Source organism: Homalodisca vitripennis, chromosome 3 (assembly GCF_021130785.1).
Source record: "Homalodisca vitripennis isolate AUS2020 chromosome 3, UT_GWSS_2.1, whole genome shotgun sequence".
Taxonomy (NCBI): domain Eukaryota; kingdom Metazoa; phylum Arthropoda; class Insecta; order Hemiptera; family Cicadellidae; genus Homalodisca; species Homalodisca vitripennis.
The window spans coordinates 31,435,208-31,455,676 of record NC_060209.1 but is presented as its reverse complement, the minus strand read 5'-3'; positions in this window follow the sequence as shown (position 1 = coordinate 31,455,676).

The window sequence follows — 20,469 nt, the reverse complement described above, 5'->3', positions numbered from 1 at the left end:
TCGAACCCGGATCTCTCACTTGCCGGGTGACTGTGCTACCATTACACCACAGAGCCCTCGCTTTTTACGATTCAATTATTTTGTATTTGGCTGTTTCTTTCACAATATGTGTTTAAATAACCAAACTATTTAAATAACTGTTTAAATAAGGGACCTATCGTTCACATTATATATAATCTAACTGTCATCGCTTTAATACTACACCAATAACCGAAGTTTACAGAAATTGTCTTAGTGGAGTTTGGAACCACGCTTTACAGTTCGAAAGAACAGATTAACTCAAACTAGTAAAGTTACTCTAAGATAAACCGGACCGAAATCAAACTTCGCGATCCGTATCTGACCGGTTGATAAATTTAACAGAATTTATGTTATGAACCCAAACAAGTTAAGGGAAGAGATGCGGAGATGGGTCGGGATGATGCGGGTGAGGGAAAGGGGGTGCTGGTGTAAAATGGTTAAAGAGATGAGGGATAACTGGACGGGAATCAATAAACAGCTTGGTATCCATGGCAACCAGGGGCAGTCACAGTCACATGGCGGTGTAGATGGATATGCACAACTGCATTGCGATTGTTGCCATCATAAATATACTGTTCGCCATTGTACTGGCATGGTACAACGTGGGGGAGGGGGGGTAGAGATACTTAAGTTTGAAATACAATTCTTTTTATAAAAGTAATCGTTCCAAGTCTAACGTTCCAATACTAGTTATTACGTGGAAAATACTTAAATCTCTATCTAAACAATCTTACCAAGAATCTTTGGCTTATCGCAGAGTTTGTTGTTGTACTTACTAAATATATCTATGACTTACTTATCTTTAATCTTCCGCCATTTTGATTTGTGGAACAGATGAATTGATTAAAAGCAAATGATAGTTTTCGTAATGTATTTAAATGGTTTGATATAATCTGTTTAAGGATTGGTAACAACCAATTAACAACTATTAGACAATAGTATTATATATTTAAACAGTATAATGAGGAAGGTACTCTAAAGAACATTGATAAACCGTAATAGTTTACAAAATTAATTTCCCATCAAGGTCGTATTAAAGTCTCTACATACAAACGTGTGTTCATAGGTTTTATGTTTTCACATTAATTAACTTTAATTATGGTTATACTAGTGTGATTGAACAAAATGAAAAGATACTGTGTTTTATTATTATTATTATTTCATTTATTTTTATCTAAAACATATTGTTGACAATTTAGGTAAAGATATGAAAAATGTCTAATGAAACCGCGCTGAGAACACGGTTGATTCTATCATCTACTCTCGCTACTGATGCAAAAATTCAGTAGATGATTAAAAAAAAACCATACGATTGACAGTAGAGAACTCAGAACCTATTCGGTTGGTTGTTATATTTCAGGGAGTATTAAGGATGTGAGGAAAGGAAATATGGAAAACATTACACCTCTCAAACTTCCCGCGTAAATGTACTCTTGATACAACTGATTTTACCTGTCTCTCCAGCCAGATTCTGTGTAATTCGAGAGCCGTTGTCTCGTACTGACTGTTGCAACGGGCTGTGAAGTTTACTTGAAGAGATCCTTTAGGATCCAAAAATGTGTCCATTTTAATCTAAACCACGGGACCTCTACCGTTGCCTACCCTAGTTGCCTAATCTATTATACAAGGTGTCCCGTAACTCTCTGTACAAAGGTTACAAAGGTTACTGAGCAACGTTATTGCTCAGGCCAAGACACACATATTTCACCATATGAACATCAGTCTCTGATGCTTAGTTTCCCATTTGTCTGTTTTTAATAAAACAGTTAATATCTTAAAAACGAATAAATTTAATAATACCCAATTTGGCCCAAATTTTTATGATTAGTTAAGGCCAGTTACTGAAAAGATTATCATGGAATTATCTTTAGTATTTTCAAAATAGCGGCCATTTAAACTTTTAATATCTTAAGAATCTGCAACTCTTCTCAAGAACTACAAGAATGGCAGTTTTTAGAAGATTTTAATAAAAATCTAATGACACCAAAATTATTTAAATATAATAATAAACAGCTGATTTAGAGCAGATTTACTGTGATAAGACATAGCCCACGTTGAGTTTCTCGGTGAATAGCCAACAATACAAAAACTGAATGTATCTGTGGGCCATGTCTTGTCACAGTAAATTTATCAGGAAAATACCAGTCTGTATGCGTTTTTTTATTAAAATATTAATATATTAAATTAAATACTAACAAATTGTTATCACATGTTTATGGTAACGAGGACAATACGACAATAAATATTATAATACTTTAATACTTTCTTTAATACCATCATTTTCAAAACCAAGTATTTCATAATACTTTAATACTTTCAAGTTGGTGGGCATTAAAACTTTTTAACTTTAAATGTCTTAAAAACCAGCAATTTTACTAAAGAGTTACAAGAAAACATTTTAATTAGGATTTTGCCACAAATCTAATGACACAAAATTTACTTTAATCGAATAATACTTAACTGAATTAGAGCAGATGTACAAGATATGCCCACATTGAGATTAAAAACAATACAAAATGAAATAAACGACCGCTGCAGAATATCTTATAGCGGCGAGTGCCACTATAGATTTGAATTTGGCGCGCGTAATCTATCAATAGCCGCGAACACGATGGCCAGCTGTGCCGACCTCTTGCTAAAACAATGGGAGCCTCCTATTATCCGGAATTCTTCTGGACAGGTTCTGGTAGGATGATTCCTGCTAGGTTAGCAGCAGAGAGCGGAGGTTGGTCGGAGTCGTTGTGCGGCTATCGGGTAGAGTGGACGGGTAGAAGTGCATGTACGTTGTCTAGGCTTAAGTATAATAGTTAGGGAACTTTCGGAACCGTATCTAAATTATTACTTTATCTTTCCTCGTCAAAGCTGGTTGGGTTTGGATAGGGGAAATCTAGTGGCGGATCCACGGTTAATAATTAGTCCTCTGGAAAGGTGCCATCTTCCGGTCGCGACGACACGAGGTTGCACCCCTCTCAGATCTGTGATCTACATAGCAGTCCACCGTCATCTTGTCGTGCCATATCGTTCTTACTCGAACGCTATGGTGCGTACCTCGGCGTCAAGATAAGCATCAACCTTCCCCGTGATGATAAAGAGTGATTATGGGTTAAAATTCAAGGTCATATCTACACGATTGTCTCGTAACATGCTCTTGTGCATGTAAAGTTATGATACATTCCTATCTAATATTATGTAGTGTACTAAGCTTAAAAAAACACTCACACACATATCGATCACGTTTGCTCAAAATTAGCCTCAGGCATTTATTTTATGAGGTCTCTAGCCAAATACTGCCCACGTCAAGCTCTGATAACGGCGTATTATGGCTTGATTTATCCTCACTTACGGATTGGTATTGTGGGGTGCCTGTGCAAGTTATCAATTTTCAAGAGTGTTTAAATTACAGAAGCAAGGGATCCGCACCATTGCAAAATTGAAGTTTAGAGAGTCATGCAAATCAACTTTCAAAAGGTTGCAATTGTTGACTCTGCCTAGCCTCTACATTTTGGAAACAACTTTGTATTGTATGTCTAAATGTGCCTTGACTACGGGCCGAGACATTCATTCGTACGGAACTAGAGGCAGTGACAACTACCGAACGGGGAGAAACAGGACGGTGGTTTATGAACGCCTGCCTTACAGGCAGGGCTTTATTTTATTAATAGATTGCCAAATGAATTAAGAAATACCTCTAAGCTCAAGGCGTTAAAATTCGTTTGAAAAGCTGTTTAGCTTCAAATGCATTTTATAATGTAAAAGAGCTTCTCGAATATGACTGGGAGACCACACAATAACAAGACTGACTCTCGAACGAAGTGGGAATTATTGGTGATGAATGAATGTGGAATAAGTGGCCAAATTTATGTCTGAATGAGAGCTCGATGTGGTATGTATGTCCAAATTTTAACATATTTTGACGTTTACTATACAAATGTATTTTGTCTCCGCAGTAAATAATTGACTATTGACTAAGTTTTTGTGTTTTTTGGGGGTTTCTGTGGGTGCTAAAAAGATAATCAGGCTCTGGAAATATTGAGGGCAAAGAATTAAAAAAAAAAAAAAAAAAATACTTAAGTAACACAATGTAAAATTATTTTGCTCCATTTATACTCAAAAAAACTTACCAATTATTTATTTTCTCAAGATGAAAATATAAAAAATCCAATGCCCTTTGCCCACCTAACAATAATAATTAGATTCAACTGGACCGTGAAAAGGATAACGCACCTTTGGCCTTTATATTTAGCAACATGATTTAAACAATATTAATTGAGAAATCCCCGTGTATGAAAGAGGTTTCAAATATGTAACCAAGATAGGTAAGGCTGTTTTGCTCGAAGTTTCTGAACGAAGTAAAGGTTGCCATATTAGAAATTCTGTTCAACATTTTTGAACAGGTTTTATAAATTATTTTAAAGAAGAGGATGCTACTTACTCCACAGAGTAAGGAGTTAGTCGGTAGAGCACGATGTCGGCGGTATTCTAATATTGTTTAAATTCATGAAATAATAAAATATGAATGAAATTTTACTTTTTTGTAAGGTACACTCTATGACTTGTTAATCAGTGTTGCTTTATTAAAGTAAATAAATTAACATGCTCATTATGTGCTATTAACGATGATTTAAACTATATTGGAACTAAACCACGCTAAATGCACATTAACCTTTTAAGCTCACTAATATTCTCTATTGTAAGCAATTAACTTGGTTGTAAATTAATGATAGACTATTCATATGACCAATTCCGAAATTCATTTTGCGAACTATACTGATGCATAATTTGGTTTTCAACTGCGCGCGCAGATGTGGAGATATAGCCAATCCTGAATGGTAATTATACGGGCATAAAATTGTCCTATGTGTGTTATAATTGTGCTATCTCAGTCCTGCTAATACTGGCGCTGATTGATGTGCAACCAATTGTCAGTAATGTGTGTTGTGTCCACTTTCACAGACTGAAATAGAGTACCAATACAATAATACTACTTGGTCGTGCTGTAAATAGACTACTTAATTTCCTCAGTAAATAGAGTACCGTTCTCGGTAAATAAAAAGTAAATAATTAAATGTTGGTTTATTTCCAATCTCATATTAGTGCCGGGTACAACTAAACTGATTCTTTAATAAGAATCAATTGTAAGACTACAACATTTGAAGGTAACACAAATTTATTTTTAGCTTTCTGCCATAGGATCCTATTAAACAGAAAGTAGCAGATTAGGTACAGTACAAGGACATCGATTCTGATTTGCTTAGTTCTTTCGTACTTCGGGCACAGACAGGATTTAAACCTGCGCTATCCCTAACTAAAATCCAAAATTCGACGCCTCTAGGACTATCAAAAACTAAGATCTAAAATTGTTTTAAAGCACTGTACAACCAAGTAGCAAACGAAATAGATTGTACAATAAAACTTAAACCATATAAGTGGCTTCTTTTTACGATTTAATAGATATTTTTAATCCGAAAGACACTTTATTCCATTATTTTGGTCGGAATTATGAGAACACAGTAGTTTTTAGAAACACGAACCCATCATGAAAGCTGCTACAATTGTGTCCTGCCGTGTACGACGACTTTTGACGTCTGACCTCCACATCAACCTCTGTTTTAGATAATAACGGATACTTAAGTACAGAAATAATTAATTTGTGAACTACTGTATGTCTCATAAAGCTCCAAGTACATTGACGTCTCATCCTCATAATATTATTCTTGTTGTTACAGTAAAAAAGCTAAAATTAGGTATAGTTGTCGAACCGCGTACTTAGATAATAGTGTGAGTACAACACATATTAATACTGTAAACCTTTGGTTGTGGATGTGTTACTATTGTACCCTCGGCAGCTGCTACTATAACGTCCTGCCGGGTACAACGATTTTTAACGTCTGGCCTCCACAACAATCTTTACTTTCGATAACAACGGTTTCCAGAAATAATTAATTTGTAAATTACTGTATGTCTCTCTATGTCCGTTAAAATATTTTCCTCTTAATATTCTTCTTCTTTTGATAACACTGCTCTATTACTGCACTATTAACTATAGCTGGCGAATTGCGTACGTAGTTAATAGAGTGAGTACAACACACATTTATAGGCCTACTGTAAACCTTTGGTTATGAATGTTTTACTATTGTACCCTCGGCAGCTGCTACTACGAGAACGTCCTGCCGGGTAAAACGAATTTTAATGTCTGACCTCCACAACAATCTCTACTTTAGATAAAAACTACATCCAGAAATAATTAATTTGTTGTCTATTGCGTGCCTCTTATAAATCTCCATGTCCGTTGAAGTATTTACCTCGTAATATTATTCCTGTTGCTATAATAAAACACTGGGATATAGTATTGGATGTTAGGACAAATAAAACGGAATAATTTGTAAACTTTAGCTTAATTATCACTATTATAAATAAATCATTGATATTTGGCTGGAAAGCCATGGTGTGATTTCGAGTGTGTTTATTGTATCAAAATTCAATAAAACTATTCAAGGAGATCTTTTTGAAAATTAAACTAGTTCTCTGGCGGTTAAAAGAGTTGTGTTATGAACATTGTTTAGGATTAAGCTTGAGAAAATACTTTACTTAGGCGTTGTTCTTTTAGGATTTTGAATTTGAATTTTTGAATTGATTTTGAATCTGTGTACGCTTACCTTCTCGCAATAGTTCAGTTAGCAAATTACATTGAAAATTACAAGTCATCTTGAGTTATCCATTTTTATTTATTTTTACGTATAAAATTATTGATGATGTTACAACTTTCACACAATTCAGCACAATATCGAAATTACATTTTCGTTATAGCACAAAAAAATCAGTTGAATCAGACAATTTTAAAATAAAGTAATAACTTCAATTCCTTTAATTGATATTTATATGATTTTGTTTATCAGTCCCCAAGGGATGATTTCGATGTTGAAATGTCCACATTGGTACTTTTACCCGACTTTATTCATGAAATTCTGTTTTGAATAACAAATTCGGAAATGGTAATGATAAAATGACCGGCTGTAGGTAAATGACAGGCGGGCTGCTGTCCACGGACAGATAACGTGATATAAATGATCTGGGGGTCGTAGATATCAATAGTCTGCTTGCATATGCAGATATGGTGATGACACATGCTACCCGAGGCGCTGAGGACGTGGGGTTGCGACTCATCTCTCTTGTAACCCTGCCTACTCTCATTACTGTAATAATATGTGTGTAAAACCATATAGACATCGCCTGTAAGTGTTTTTTTGCAATGGTAATAAATCCTTTCACTAAATAATATATTTATTTCAACGCTTTCAAGTCCCAAGATATGCCCAGTGTTTTGATGTTTTGTCTGTGAACACATTCATTTATGTTAAATTTCAGCAGGCCATGCTAAATACAGAAACTTGTAAAGTTGCCATTCCAGCTCTACTTAGAACTGACAAATACTTAGTTTTAACGGGTGTTAAAACTATATAGAAAACTATGACAAAGGAAAGATTGTACTTAACGAATTTTTTAAAATGTTTCCATTCTGTGTACTGTATTTCTTTTTCATAAATACACAGGTAGGCCTATAGATAACATTTCTTCCTAACTAAGATAAAAAACTTTATTATCTCTTTTTTATTTTTTCGTACCTTAAATGACACATGCTTTACGTATTGCTATTGACTACCTACAATAACAATGGATACCTAAATATCAATAGGAAACGGAATTACTTTGTTTTAAATTTTTTTATTCAAATAATCTTAGTGTGCTATAATGAAACTTTAATTTCCAATTTGTGCTGAATTGCGTGAAAGTTTTAGCATAATAAATCTTTTATAAGTAAATACAAATAAAAATGGATAACTGAAGATGACTATTGTAATTTTCCAAACAATTACAGATCATTTAAACTAAATGTTTACATTGATAATTAAACGTTCAAAATATATTTTATTTTTACGTGTTGCTGAATAAACTAGTAGATTCACGATGGGGAGGGATACAGTTAAAAATAAATGAAGTTTTATAATTAAACAATGAATGGCTCCGAAGTTCTAGCGTCAAAAAATGTTGGTCTCATCGTGTCAAGCTTGTTTATTGGTAGCCTGTTAAATAGTGTAGTAATAGTTTTTATTTATGAATCTTAGTGTAATGTGAACAGTCTTTTGCTAAAGGACTATTTTACTCAAATTTTAACTCTTTTATGTGTCACTACACACTTTTAGTGATGTATCTATGTTGTATCTTGAATTTTAAGTACCAATAAGTTCATATTTTAATGTGTGTGTTTTGTAAGAATGTGTGAATGTATGTATGTATATATGTATGTGCATACACTATTATGACGTTAGTTGTTTTAAAATTGTTATATGACTTGTTGTTTAGTTTTGTTAAGTATATTGTTATTTTATACCAATATTTATTAATTTCATAATAATAGAATTTCATATCTATGCTTTGGTCGGTAATACTTTTAGTATAATTTACGAAGAGGTCTAAGGGAAAGATTGGCTATTTGGGTTAGGGGCTCTTAAAATCCAATGTTATCTGCAATTTTTGTGAAAAATAAGGATGCATTAATTCGTTTAGGGCTCTCTTTTTTTAAGTGTTTTTATATTTATTTCAAATTGAATATTTTCATTGTCGTAGCTGTGTTACTAATAAAGATATGTATGTATATAATGATATCCTCCAAACAGGTTAAATCTTTATTTATCTTTTATATATTACATAAATGTCTAGGTTTCTACGTGTGAGTGTAAAACAATGATTAAGTTTTGTAAGATAAAAAATAATGGTAAAAGTTATATAATTATTCAAGTTTGTAAACTATTATAGTTAATGTTACAAGCATACAGTATTTAATTTGACAATATAATGTTATTAATATATTACGAGAAATAAAGTTTTTTCTTTCTTGTGTTTGTCATTGTCTGATATCACCATTTCAACATTCTTACACCATCCCATGTTTATCACTCGGTGGATATTTTATCTATCTGACGTCAAACATTGTTCTTTACTTAGCCTGGAGGAACAACGATGCAACAGCAACTGTACAGAGAACGTGCGGGACGCAAGAGGAAAGACTACTACCGATAATTAGGGGGCGCTTTTTACGCACATCTCGGCACGTTTTGAGTGGACAAAACGTTTACAAACAGCACGCAGGCCACGTGCGTCACAATGGGCTCTAATACACAATACTGATGCAAAGTCAATTCGGCGGCACGCGCGCGGCGCCCGACCAAGGTGCAATCGTCAAGGTCAATATTGTGACAGCGCGTGCTGCGGTACGGAGTCTCCCCTCGCGCCACTCAAAAAACGCTCAATTATATACCCCTAGTTAAGCGCTCTATTTGTTGTGACGCCTGGTCCGCCCCCGCGTCTCGCAGTGAAAAGCGCTCTGACGACCGGAAATGAACGTTTTATTTTTGTGTCCACTATTGAAAAGTACTACGACTGTTGATACTTCAATAACTCTCCGACCACCCCGAAGAATTATATAGTATGTTCCATTATTTCATTCACACTGAAGGGATCTTAAAAACTATAAGAGATACAGCAAGGATTAAATAGACAAAGTTGTGCGTATTCAACAAATAAAAGTGGTCAAGTTAATTATTGGTTGCGTCGTTCATTTGTTGCGCTCAAAAATCTTCAAATTACCACAGCTTTACTATTAGGCATAGTACCTATAATGAAACGTTTTGTACATAAAAGAAAATAGGTAGTCGTTTATTATATTCCTTTTCATTTATAGTAAACTAAGTTGCTTTAAACATTTATTTGGGTAATTTGATTATTTTTATGATTTTTATTTTTGACAAGATTATAAAATATTATATATTTTGAACATGCTATTGTGCTAATTAGTCACAAAAATGTCAGTGACATTAATTTTTAGATTGGCCTTGTCATATAAGTTTTGTGTTCACTAAACAGCCGATTCCAACACTATGTGCAGTGAAATATCAGTCACGTTTAACAACCATCCGATTGGTATTATGAAAATTCCCTTCAAACAACCGTACAAAAAAGGGAGTTTATGAATTATTTGGCGAAAGCACAAGGAAAGTATAACAGATATGGTATTTTTAAAATCAGTAAAAATCTATTTTTTTATTAAGTAAAAAATGGGTCGTTGCATTAAAAAGATTTTATTTGAACCTTGCGCCGCCTGATATTTGGTCTTGAAAAAAGTTTCATTATAATATTCAAAACCTAGAAATAATTTCATTAAGATTTAATGTGAATAACGTTCCATAGCTGGTACTAATAAGAGAGCTATGACAGTTTAAAAATTGTAATCAAAAACCGCAACCAATAATTCAACTTAACCACCTTTATTTATTGGTCTTGTTATTACGCATAACTTTATCCATTTAATCTTTGCTGTATCTCTTATAGTTGACTAGATCCTTTAGTCTGCATACACTTTTGAACACACTGTACACTAACCCTCATATGGTAGTTTAAAGCCATAATCATATAATGTTAAACCTGCTTGTACAAAACTACGAATCGAAGTTATTCAAATACAAGCAATTAAATCGTAAATAATTTAATATTTTACCCGCTTTCAGTATGAATAAGAGTGACATCAACAAACCAATTAGGTCAGATAGATTTCAGCTAGAGATTTTCGTCTATCAACGTTTAGTTGAATTGTGATCTGTTCAACTAAACAGATGATTTATGAATTCAGGACACCTGCATATTTCTATCAGTACATAGAACCAATATAAAATAGAACCAACTATTACTTTATCAGTTTAAACCATACTGTAATTAATGCATGAATTCGTTTAGGGTTAACTTTTTTAAGTTTTAGTATATTTATTTCAAATTTTATATTTGCATTGTGGTGGCTCTGTAATTAAGGACTACAACTATAAGGATATGTATGTATATAACGATCCTCAAAACAGGCTAAGCTTGGGAGCTTATTTATTGGGAATATGGATTCTGTTTGATTCTTTAGGTTTCCTTTTTAGTTTTTTTTTTTTTTCAGTATTTTAAACAAAATCGGCCTACTTTTAACTAACGATTGGCTGAATGGTTGATCCGTTAATTTTATGGATGAAGCTTCGATTAGTCCCCTTTTAAAGAATCGGATAATCGATGTACGTCAGCTTCATCTCAGTATAAACAATTATCTTCGGACCAACATCGATAAGCTATTATTTAGTTATCTGTAACCCTTTCTCGTGTTTTATTTAGTCTTTATATTGCAACGTTTAATGGTCTTTTTGTCTTACAAAGTGTTTCCTATCACAATAAAATTTCATTCCACACAGTTTGTTTTTTTTTTGCTTCACGCCTTACATTAGCGGACAAACATAATTCAGCTGAAATTGGGCCGCTTTGTTTGCAAAAATTTAAAAGCGAGTTTTGGTTGCCAGGAATTAAGATTTCAAATGCGAGTAAATCACTGCAGAGTCACAGTATGGGTTTAAGAAGAGTAATTGGAATTAACCAATGAAGTAAAAGACCTCGTTCTCTGATTTACCACCATGCTGTCTCTGCATTGACGATCCCATTTATTATTGGCACTTTATTGAGTTTTGGTTGCCAGGAATTAAGATTTCAAATGCGAGTAAATCACTGCAGAGTCACAGTATGGGTTTAAGAAGAGTAATTGGAATTAACCAATGAAGTAAAAGACCTCGTTCTCTGATTTACCACCATGTTGTCTCTGCATTGACGATCCCATTTATTATTGGCAATTTATTGAGTTTTGGTTGCCAGGAATTAAGATTTCAAATGCGAGTAAATCACTGCAGAGTCACAGTATGGGTTTAAGACAGTAGCGTAGCCAGAAATTTCGTTCGGGGGGGGTCGGGGGTCCGAAACTGGAAGATCCGAGGGACGTTTTGTGTGTTATTTGCCAATGAGTTCACTGGTAAAAGGTAAATACCAAAAATTATGGAGCTTTAGTAACTAGGCCTTATAGAAAGTGGAAAGATGTAATAGGCAAATTCAACTCTCACAGCAACTCTAGTACCACAAATTTTCTTGTATAGCTACAGAAACTTTACGAAGTTCGATTCTGGCCGAGTATAAGGCTCCAAAGTGACGTTGGATTCACTGGATAAGAAAGAAAAAGAACAAAACAGAGCTTCACTCAAGCATATAATTGACACAACTATATTCTGTGGAAAAAATGAAATATCCCTTCGGGGACATTGGGCCACTGACGGCCGAAACCCTTTAGAAAAGGAGGGCAATTTTCGAGCGTTGCTCCGGGTACAGATCAAACTAACGGTCGGAAAATGTACCGGAAAAACTCTACTGATTAGAAGTTCGGCTACTTTGGATTTCACTGATTGAGGTATTTATGAATGAGTTATAATGACGATTTTTTGTATCATTACACTGTAGACGAGTATATAATTATCGGAAAAAAATCCAAAAAAATCACTTTTGGTCGGAAATAAAATACACCTGAAAACTCTAATGATTATAACTTCAACTACTTCGGACTTTGGTTATAGAGGTAAACGTGGTTTTTTGATTGAGTTAGGACGACGATTTTGTTATCATTAAACTGTACTCGACTACCTATATAATTTATCGACAAAAAATCACTTCCGGTCGGTAAATACCGAAGAAAAAGCTCTCTACAGATTCAAGTTTTTGACGATTTTGGATTTCACTGGTTCAGTGGTTGAGGTAAAAGTGGGTATTTATAATTTTGTTAGGACATTGATTTTAGGTATTAATTCAACGCCGACGAATTAAATATATAATTATCGAGAAAAAAAAAACAAAAATAATCACTTCCGATCGGAATATACTAAGGAAAATGTAGGCAAAGACAAATAACCTCAGTCAGTGAAATCCAAAGTAGTCGGAACTTCTTATCAGTAGAGCTTTTAAAGTGTATTTTCCGACCGAAATTGATCTTTTATATTTTTTTTCGATAATTATATACACGTCTACAGTTTAATGACACTAAGATAAACGTCTTGACTTAATTCTAAGCAGCCATTTTACGTCCCCAAGACGAATTTGAACGAAGTGGTCGCTAATTTTAAACTGTCCAAGTCCAAGTCGGGTCGCTAGGATGGCCTCTGGGCGCTCCTCCTGGTCTGTGGGTAGTATCTGAGCAGTTGAGCTCAATGACTTGCCTGTCAACTGTACAATTTGCTCCTGCAGCAGTCTTATCAGTTGGTCGGTGTGCCACTGAGGGCCACAGCTTCATTGAAGAGCCGGGTGAGGGCGGTCAACTGCGCAGCTATTTCAAGACGGCTTGTAGGCTGCGCTGGGCGGGGGCGGCTGGTTCTGATGCTGCATCAGCTGCTGGCGCCTCCGTTTTGATGCGGCAGAGTGGCTGGTTGTATGTGGCCAGTCTAGTTTCTGCCTGGGAGTCGCCCTGGGGCCTCTGTGTGACCGGAAGGTCAGCCACAGATGCCGGCGGGCGCGAGGAAGTCGGTTGGCTGGGTTCTGGGGTTTCCTCCGGCGCTTCTTCTTCTGCGGCATGTGGTCCTCAGCTTCATTCTCCGATACGAAGTCCGATGGTGACTCATCTCGCGCTGGTCGCTTGGGCGGTTGGGCCATTGATCGCCTCGCCGCTGGTTTGGTAGGCCGGGACTTGCGGCCTAATTGGACAGCTGCCGCTCTGGCCTCCTTGTAGGCTGGACACCCACGATAGTTGGCGTTGTGATCGCCGCCACAATTGCAGCAGTGACCCTTCTCCGTCGAGACTTTGGGGCAGTTCATCTTCAGATGATTTCCCCACCAGCGGACACATTTTCTCGGCCTCCCGCAGTTGCCGGAGCCGTGACCAAAACCTTGGCACCGGTAGCACTGCGGCGGGCCGACCGGCTTCTTGTAGACAGTGACTGAGACCCTGACATGGAGCAGGCTTGTCACGTTGTAGATTTGGCAAGGCCCGCTTTAGTGTCAGGATTCTCTCGCTCACTGTCCCTGGTCAGCGTGATCAGCCAGCTCTGGTAGGTCCCCTGGCTGTCCGAAGTCGTGCAACCTCGTCGACGGCGAAGCCCTTGTCAGTTAAGACATCGAAGAGCTCCACATCATCGGTGTCGGGCAGTCCGCTGATCACAACCTTACGCGATCTTTCACGCCCAAGGTTGTGAGTTGTAGAAGGGCAGCTTCTTGGAACATAGGTAGACCGCTGAACTGCCCTGAAGTCCTCCACGGTGGTCACTTTCAAGCGATAGTGAGCACCGTGGAATGTTGTCGTCAGGCCGTCCCGCGCCAACTCCTCCAACTTTTTGGCGTGGGTAGGCCAGTCCGGAACACTGTCCAGGAATAGCAAGGGTATCCTGGGCGTAGAAACCGAAGCCGTAGGTTGGTCAGATGTCACAGTAGAAGTGGTGACGTTGTGGCTTTTAAAGCCCCTTTGCTGGAGCAGCGACCCTTCTTAGGCGCCGAGCTGGCAGGTGGAGAGCTAGGCCTCTTAGCTGGCTTCCCGGCGCTTTCCAATGGCACGCTGTGCCATCTTCTTGAAGATGTCACTCATGTTGTTCCAGTAGTTGGTTTACACAACGAGCGCTGGAGATCGAATGTTCGCCGTGTTACAATTTAGGTTGCTTTGCGACGTCACGTGACCGCGCTCTATAGCAATACCGTGATTACACTTACACTATCCGAAAGGGCCGAGCCCAAAAGTATCGTTTGATACTTTATGATTTAAACGAAAAGGACAATTATATTTCTAACAACGGTCACTTTAATCAATTAAATCAATCAATTTAATGTTTGTAGACAAGAGTAAATGATAACTCTCCTTTTTTTCTCCTGCTCCATGCTTTATTTTTTAATACGTCTTAAAATTTCGGGGGGGGTCCGGACCCCCTGGACCCCCCCCCCTTCGCTACGCCAACTGGTTTAAGAAGAGTAATTGGAATTAACCAATGAAGTAAAAGACCTCGTTCTCTGATTTTATCACCATGTTGTCTCTGCCATTGTTGTCATCCCATTTATTATTGGCACTGGTCAGTTGTCAGTGGTTGGTCATTGCGTTTAAGGCTATTATGACAGATTATTCAGTTCACTTTACGTGACGCATGTGTGTTTCCTGACTATGAGTCATAACTGTATGGAACTATTAATTTATTTCAACTACGATTGATATGTTTTAGGTTAGTTAACCTCCTGAGCACATTGTAAATCCCGAAACGTATTTTTACTGACTTTTTAAAAACGATGGCGAATGTTTGAAAAATAACAGTTAACTTTAGTTATTCTAGTTGGGAAGCAATAGACACGGATGTGGACGAGTTGAAAATACAACCCTGACTCGGACTTGCAAGCTAACTCGGTTCTTGCCGGCTGTTGAGCCAGTGATATAAGGACGCTTCCTGAGAGCTAAACGTCTTACACTGCGACGTGGCTGTTCTTTTATTGCTCCTGAAGATCGTCGATGGCCATCTGCTTTGCCCCGAGTCATATTCAAAGTTCCAGCCTTCGCCAGATCCCGCGAGTTTTGAGTCGCAAACATCATCTCACCAACTTTGACTCCAACAGTCCCTAGGAAAGATTTATTTGACTGGGAAATCGTGTATCATCCAAGTTTGACCTCTTCTGCGACAGTGTCCCGCTAGTCCAAAGACGTGCTCATGACATTCTAGCTGCTTAAGAACTTCAGCTCTTGTTACCTTATGAAAACGCCCTCTTTATTACTTTCACGGGTCATTATTGATATATATATATATATATATATATATATATATATATATATATATACAATTATATATATATATACAATTATATATATATATACAATTATATATATATATACAATTATATATATATATACAATTATATATATATATATAATTGTATTATAGTTTAGTATCTTTAATTGTTAAATTTGTAACATTATTTTTTCAAAAATTGTTTACTTAATATTGTTGTTCTTGTTGATATCTATTATTTATTTAATTCAATGTACTTTGTACCAGCTCCTAACTTATAATATACTTTACTGTATACAGTTCTCGTTTCTTTGCTTGTTACATTTATTCAAAGGATTTCTTTTCATAAATATTATCACATATAAGTCCTTTGTGACTTTTTACATTTCATAACTTTCTAAAAAGCTACTTAAACTGTTGTCGTTATATTTATTTTGTTCTTGGTACTGAGTAGGATAAGCTTTAATTAATGCTCACCATCTTGATTGTATTGTCTCCGTTAATAATTGGCTTCTGTCATTGGAACGATGATAAATAAATAAACCGCTCAGCGAACTCTGAAGAACTCTGGACTGGGCCACACTTTCTCCACAATTACTTCGTAAACAGTGTCCTGCCACAACGAGCAAATTTCCAATGTTGCTTTAACAAGCGTACAAAACTGTAAATAAGACAGGAAAGGGTAAAATGCTGATAATTTAATACATACATGCTAGCTGTCAACGCACAAAGCACCACTTTTCAATACATTATGTCTAATAATTGTATTATAGAGCATTTAAAACAGTTTTATGTCGTAATTAAGTATTGAACATTACGCAAACACAGTCATACAATAGAAGAGATTAACAATTAAACACTCTTGAACATTTTGAGTGCGTCAACAGGTACGAGTTTATAAATGTTGTAATGATATATATAGTAAAAACAGATAAAAACAAATTAAATGTCCTGTGTCCCTTAAAATTAAGGAGAAAATTTCTGCGCTTACTCATAAACAATTTTACGCTGAGTAACCACTCAAAGCGGTAAAAATGTGACAAAGGAAGCATCGACAAAAGAAGTTGGTCGAATTTCGCAAAAAAACACTAAACTGACAGATGGGAGCACAGCGAGAGGAGGACATGTCGAGTATGGGGAGTGGAGAGGGGTAATTATCGAGGGGGAGGGGGGAGGGTAAGGCCGCAGCGTCAAAGCTCTCAAAGGTTGTTTGTAAGAATGAATTAATATTTCAATGAAAACTCTTTAAAGATAAAACCCATTGATAAAACTGACACACGCCGGCCCCAGAGACTAATTGGAAGTGAAAGGTACTTTGACCACTTTGGCCTGCTCCGCAGCGGCCGTTCTCATCGCTTCGGCTGGCCTGTCGTCAAATTGTTTTATTTTATTAAAACACCGATACAATTATATTACATACATTGTATAAAAGGTACGATAAGGTTAACACTTTGACGGAACTAATTAAATTGTTTTACCCCGGTATAACATGTTGCCTGAAATATATTTAAATTTCCACAACGATGAACTTAGTAAAATATTAGTGCTTTGAAGAAATACACCATACAAATCAATTTTATTTGTTAAATATATAAGTAATAAAGTAATTATTAAATTACATTTGGCGAATTGTTAAATAACTATTAACATTAAAAAAATGCAACACCGCACGCTGTATAAATGACGTCATAACACTGACAAATATCTTTGGTTGTATCGATGATCCATTCCTGATGGAAGCTAAAAATGGTGTGAATATTCTTCGTTTGAATAACTTTTGATAATTACTGAGTGTAAATATTTTGGAGATAGAAAACCGTCTCAAGAAGGAGACTTCCAGATTCGCAATTGCCTATGAGCGAGGGCTTCCATCTAAAGTGCGGTATTGTATCCAGTTGGCGGTGATAAGTCCTTGTCTGACTGTAATAAATTATAAATCGATGATGACGTATTTTCCACGAAGGGTAGGGTACGATAAGCGGACCCGGTTTTTTTTTATATCGAAATTGGCAAACGATATTACTTAATCATAACCATCGATAACATCAATCGATACTGATTCATTATTTTGAACTATTAACTTAAATTATCTATATCAACAGCTGTAAACACTCTAAAATAATACACGTAGGATAATATTTCAATTTTACATAAGTAATTCTGATTATTAAAAATAGCAGTCAATTTTAGAAAACTACATGACGTTGCTTTTTCGTGGCTTCAACATGTTGGTTGGACTCGTACCGAAAAACCCATTATGTGAAATTTGTGGGAAAGAAACAACTGTAACTGTGAGAGGAGTAAATATGGTCGTCTTCAGTTTTCCTAATTTTGGATATAATAATTTGTTTGATCAATGTAAATATTAAATTCATATTTTAATTTAAAACATATGATTGTTATTGAGGGCTATAGGAATTTGTATATCTATTGACAGTCTAGGTTTTGAGATGCGAATATTAGGTATCGATAATTACATTCTTCGATATAAAAAACCGGGTCCGCTTATCGTACCCTACCCTTCACGAATCATGGAAGGAATATGAAATGAATTTCTAAAACTAGCTCTACGTGACTCTGACCTTAAAAGGTCAAATATTTAAGGCGATAGAACTAAATACTGATATGACCAGCAAATACTTATGAAGAACTATATAGCCATCATATTACACACACACCTTAGGACAGGATGTGGATGGTAAAGAGTAAACAGTAACATTACCTATATAGCCAAATTTATTTTATCTTGCTAACAGCTTAAGTATAAACAAAATGAGTATTTAAGAAAGGAGTTATGTGTGAGGAGCGCTAGTAACGATGGTACTGACCCTTGTCTAATTCACTCGACATCTACACTTGGGAGAAATGACTCTGTTGGCAATTTTATTCCAACTACTGAAGTTCTCTTGGATGTCTCTGTGAGTTCTCGTCGTGATTTCCTAAAATTGTCAAGATACCACGTCTAAACTCGGTACTCACTAAAAACTGAGACAAGCAAACCCACGCCAAATATTGGTGCTCGACGAGAAGGCGATATAATTGACCTCAGCACTGTATTTCTAAGATAGATTCTCCCTAATTACCAAAAGACTGTGAGGCAAACCTTCAAACCCAATAACGGGGTTGAATAAAAGGATAAAAATTATGGTTTTAGCCTCATTCTCCTCTTTAGAAATGACGTCATCCAGTCCAGGTGAACGGAAAATATGAGTTTTGCTGCTATTATCATCACAAATCACTGAATCCCAGAATAAGGACAAACTACGCATCTTGAGGAACGGATAAATTTGTTAGGGTAGTAAGCGATGGCTGGCAAAAAGTCAATATACTGATCTCCTGGTACAGTTATAAGAGAATGTTCCACCGTAATTCAGCAGCTAGTACGCATCCCTGGTGTATAACCACTCGACTTGTACATACATACATCTTATTTGAGGGGTTAAAAATAGGATGAACAACCTTCGACCGACGCGAAACAGTTCTACCGGTGGATCATCACTGGCAGAAAATCATCGATGACGTCAAGAGGTAATAAACAGTTAGAAAATTAATTTGAATGTTGACCTGCTAAAGTGGATGAAAATGGAAGGAGAATGTTCACCTAACCAAGTCTGCCGCACCGATGACAAAAAGGCAGGTATTCCATTTCAGAATTGAACTGTTCATGATGATTTGGCAAGTTCGTAAACTTTGAGTGCCCTTACGAGTACACGGATCCAACCGTCAAACCAAGCCCAGACTATAATACAATTGTTGAAAGTAATACATGAATAAAACATGTCACTCTCTGACGTTTTAGCTTATGTAGGCTACGTACTGTACTAATTTCACAATTTTATCTTTAGAATTTTTTATATATGAGCGAAATTACAAAATTCCCTGAATTTCGTGCTTGAAATTCTTGTAATTTCACATGGACCGATGAAAACGTTTTTCTATTTTTATTGAAACTATGACGTCACAAGACCTGACCGACCTCTCTGCAGCATTCAGTGGGAATAAGCTTGCGCTCAGTCTCAACATTGTAAACATTTTATAGCTTTTATTTTGCAGTTGAAGATCATTAAATTTAATACTTGCTAGAGAACATTTTGCCTTTTTAAGAGTAGTTTGTTTATTAAAATAGGTTTATATTTATCTTATAAATAGGTTATATTATATATTTTACCATTAGATTTCACTAAACGGACATACATACTTTATAAACCTTTATACAACAAAAGAGTTTGTAGCAGACACCTATTAACAGATGATTCACACGCTTATTATCAATCAGCTGTGATAAACGTGAGGAGTACACGGCCAACCGGACGGATAGTGTGACGTAACGATTGTTGGGGGGGGTTCAGCACTCCGGCCTGTATTATAGCCTGGCATTGGTTAAACACGCTTTCTTATACAGCAGATGTGAGAAAGAAAGTATCGAGTTCTCGACAGTAAATAGTCAGCTCTCACCTGACTCAACTGTAAGTTTTCGATCGGTATGCATTCTGGGGTGCTGAAATCAAAGACGTTACAAATAACTTAATTTGGCATCACTGCTGTTTCCCAAGTCTGCGATAGAGATCGCAACTGGTGTCATCTTAAGACAATATCAGCACAGCCATGGAGACTTAGGAGTCTTAAACACAGAACTAGTACACACTCCCTTGTAGTAATGGGGAAAGGGACTTCACCCCCCCCCCCTTGTAGTAATGGGGTTTATTGGTTATGGAAAGTCTCGCTTACCAATGTTCCGCGTGGACCGCTGACGTCATATTCCCATCGATAAGTACCCAGAATTTGATAACTACTCTTCTTATTGCTT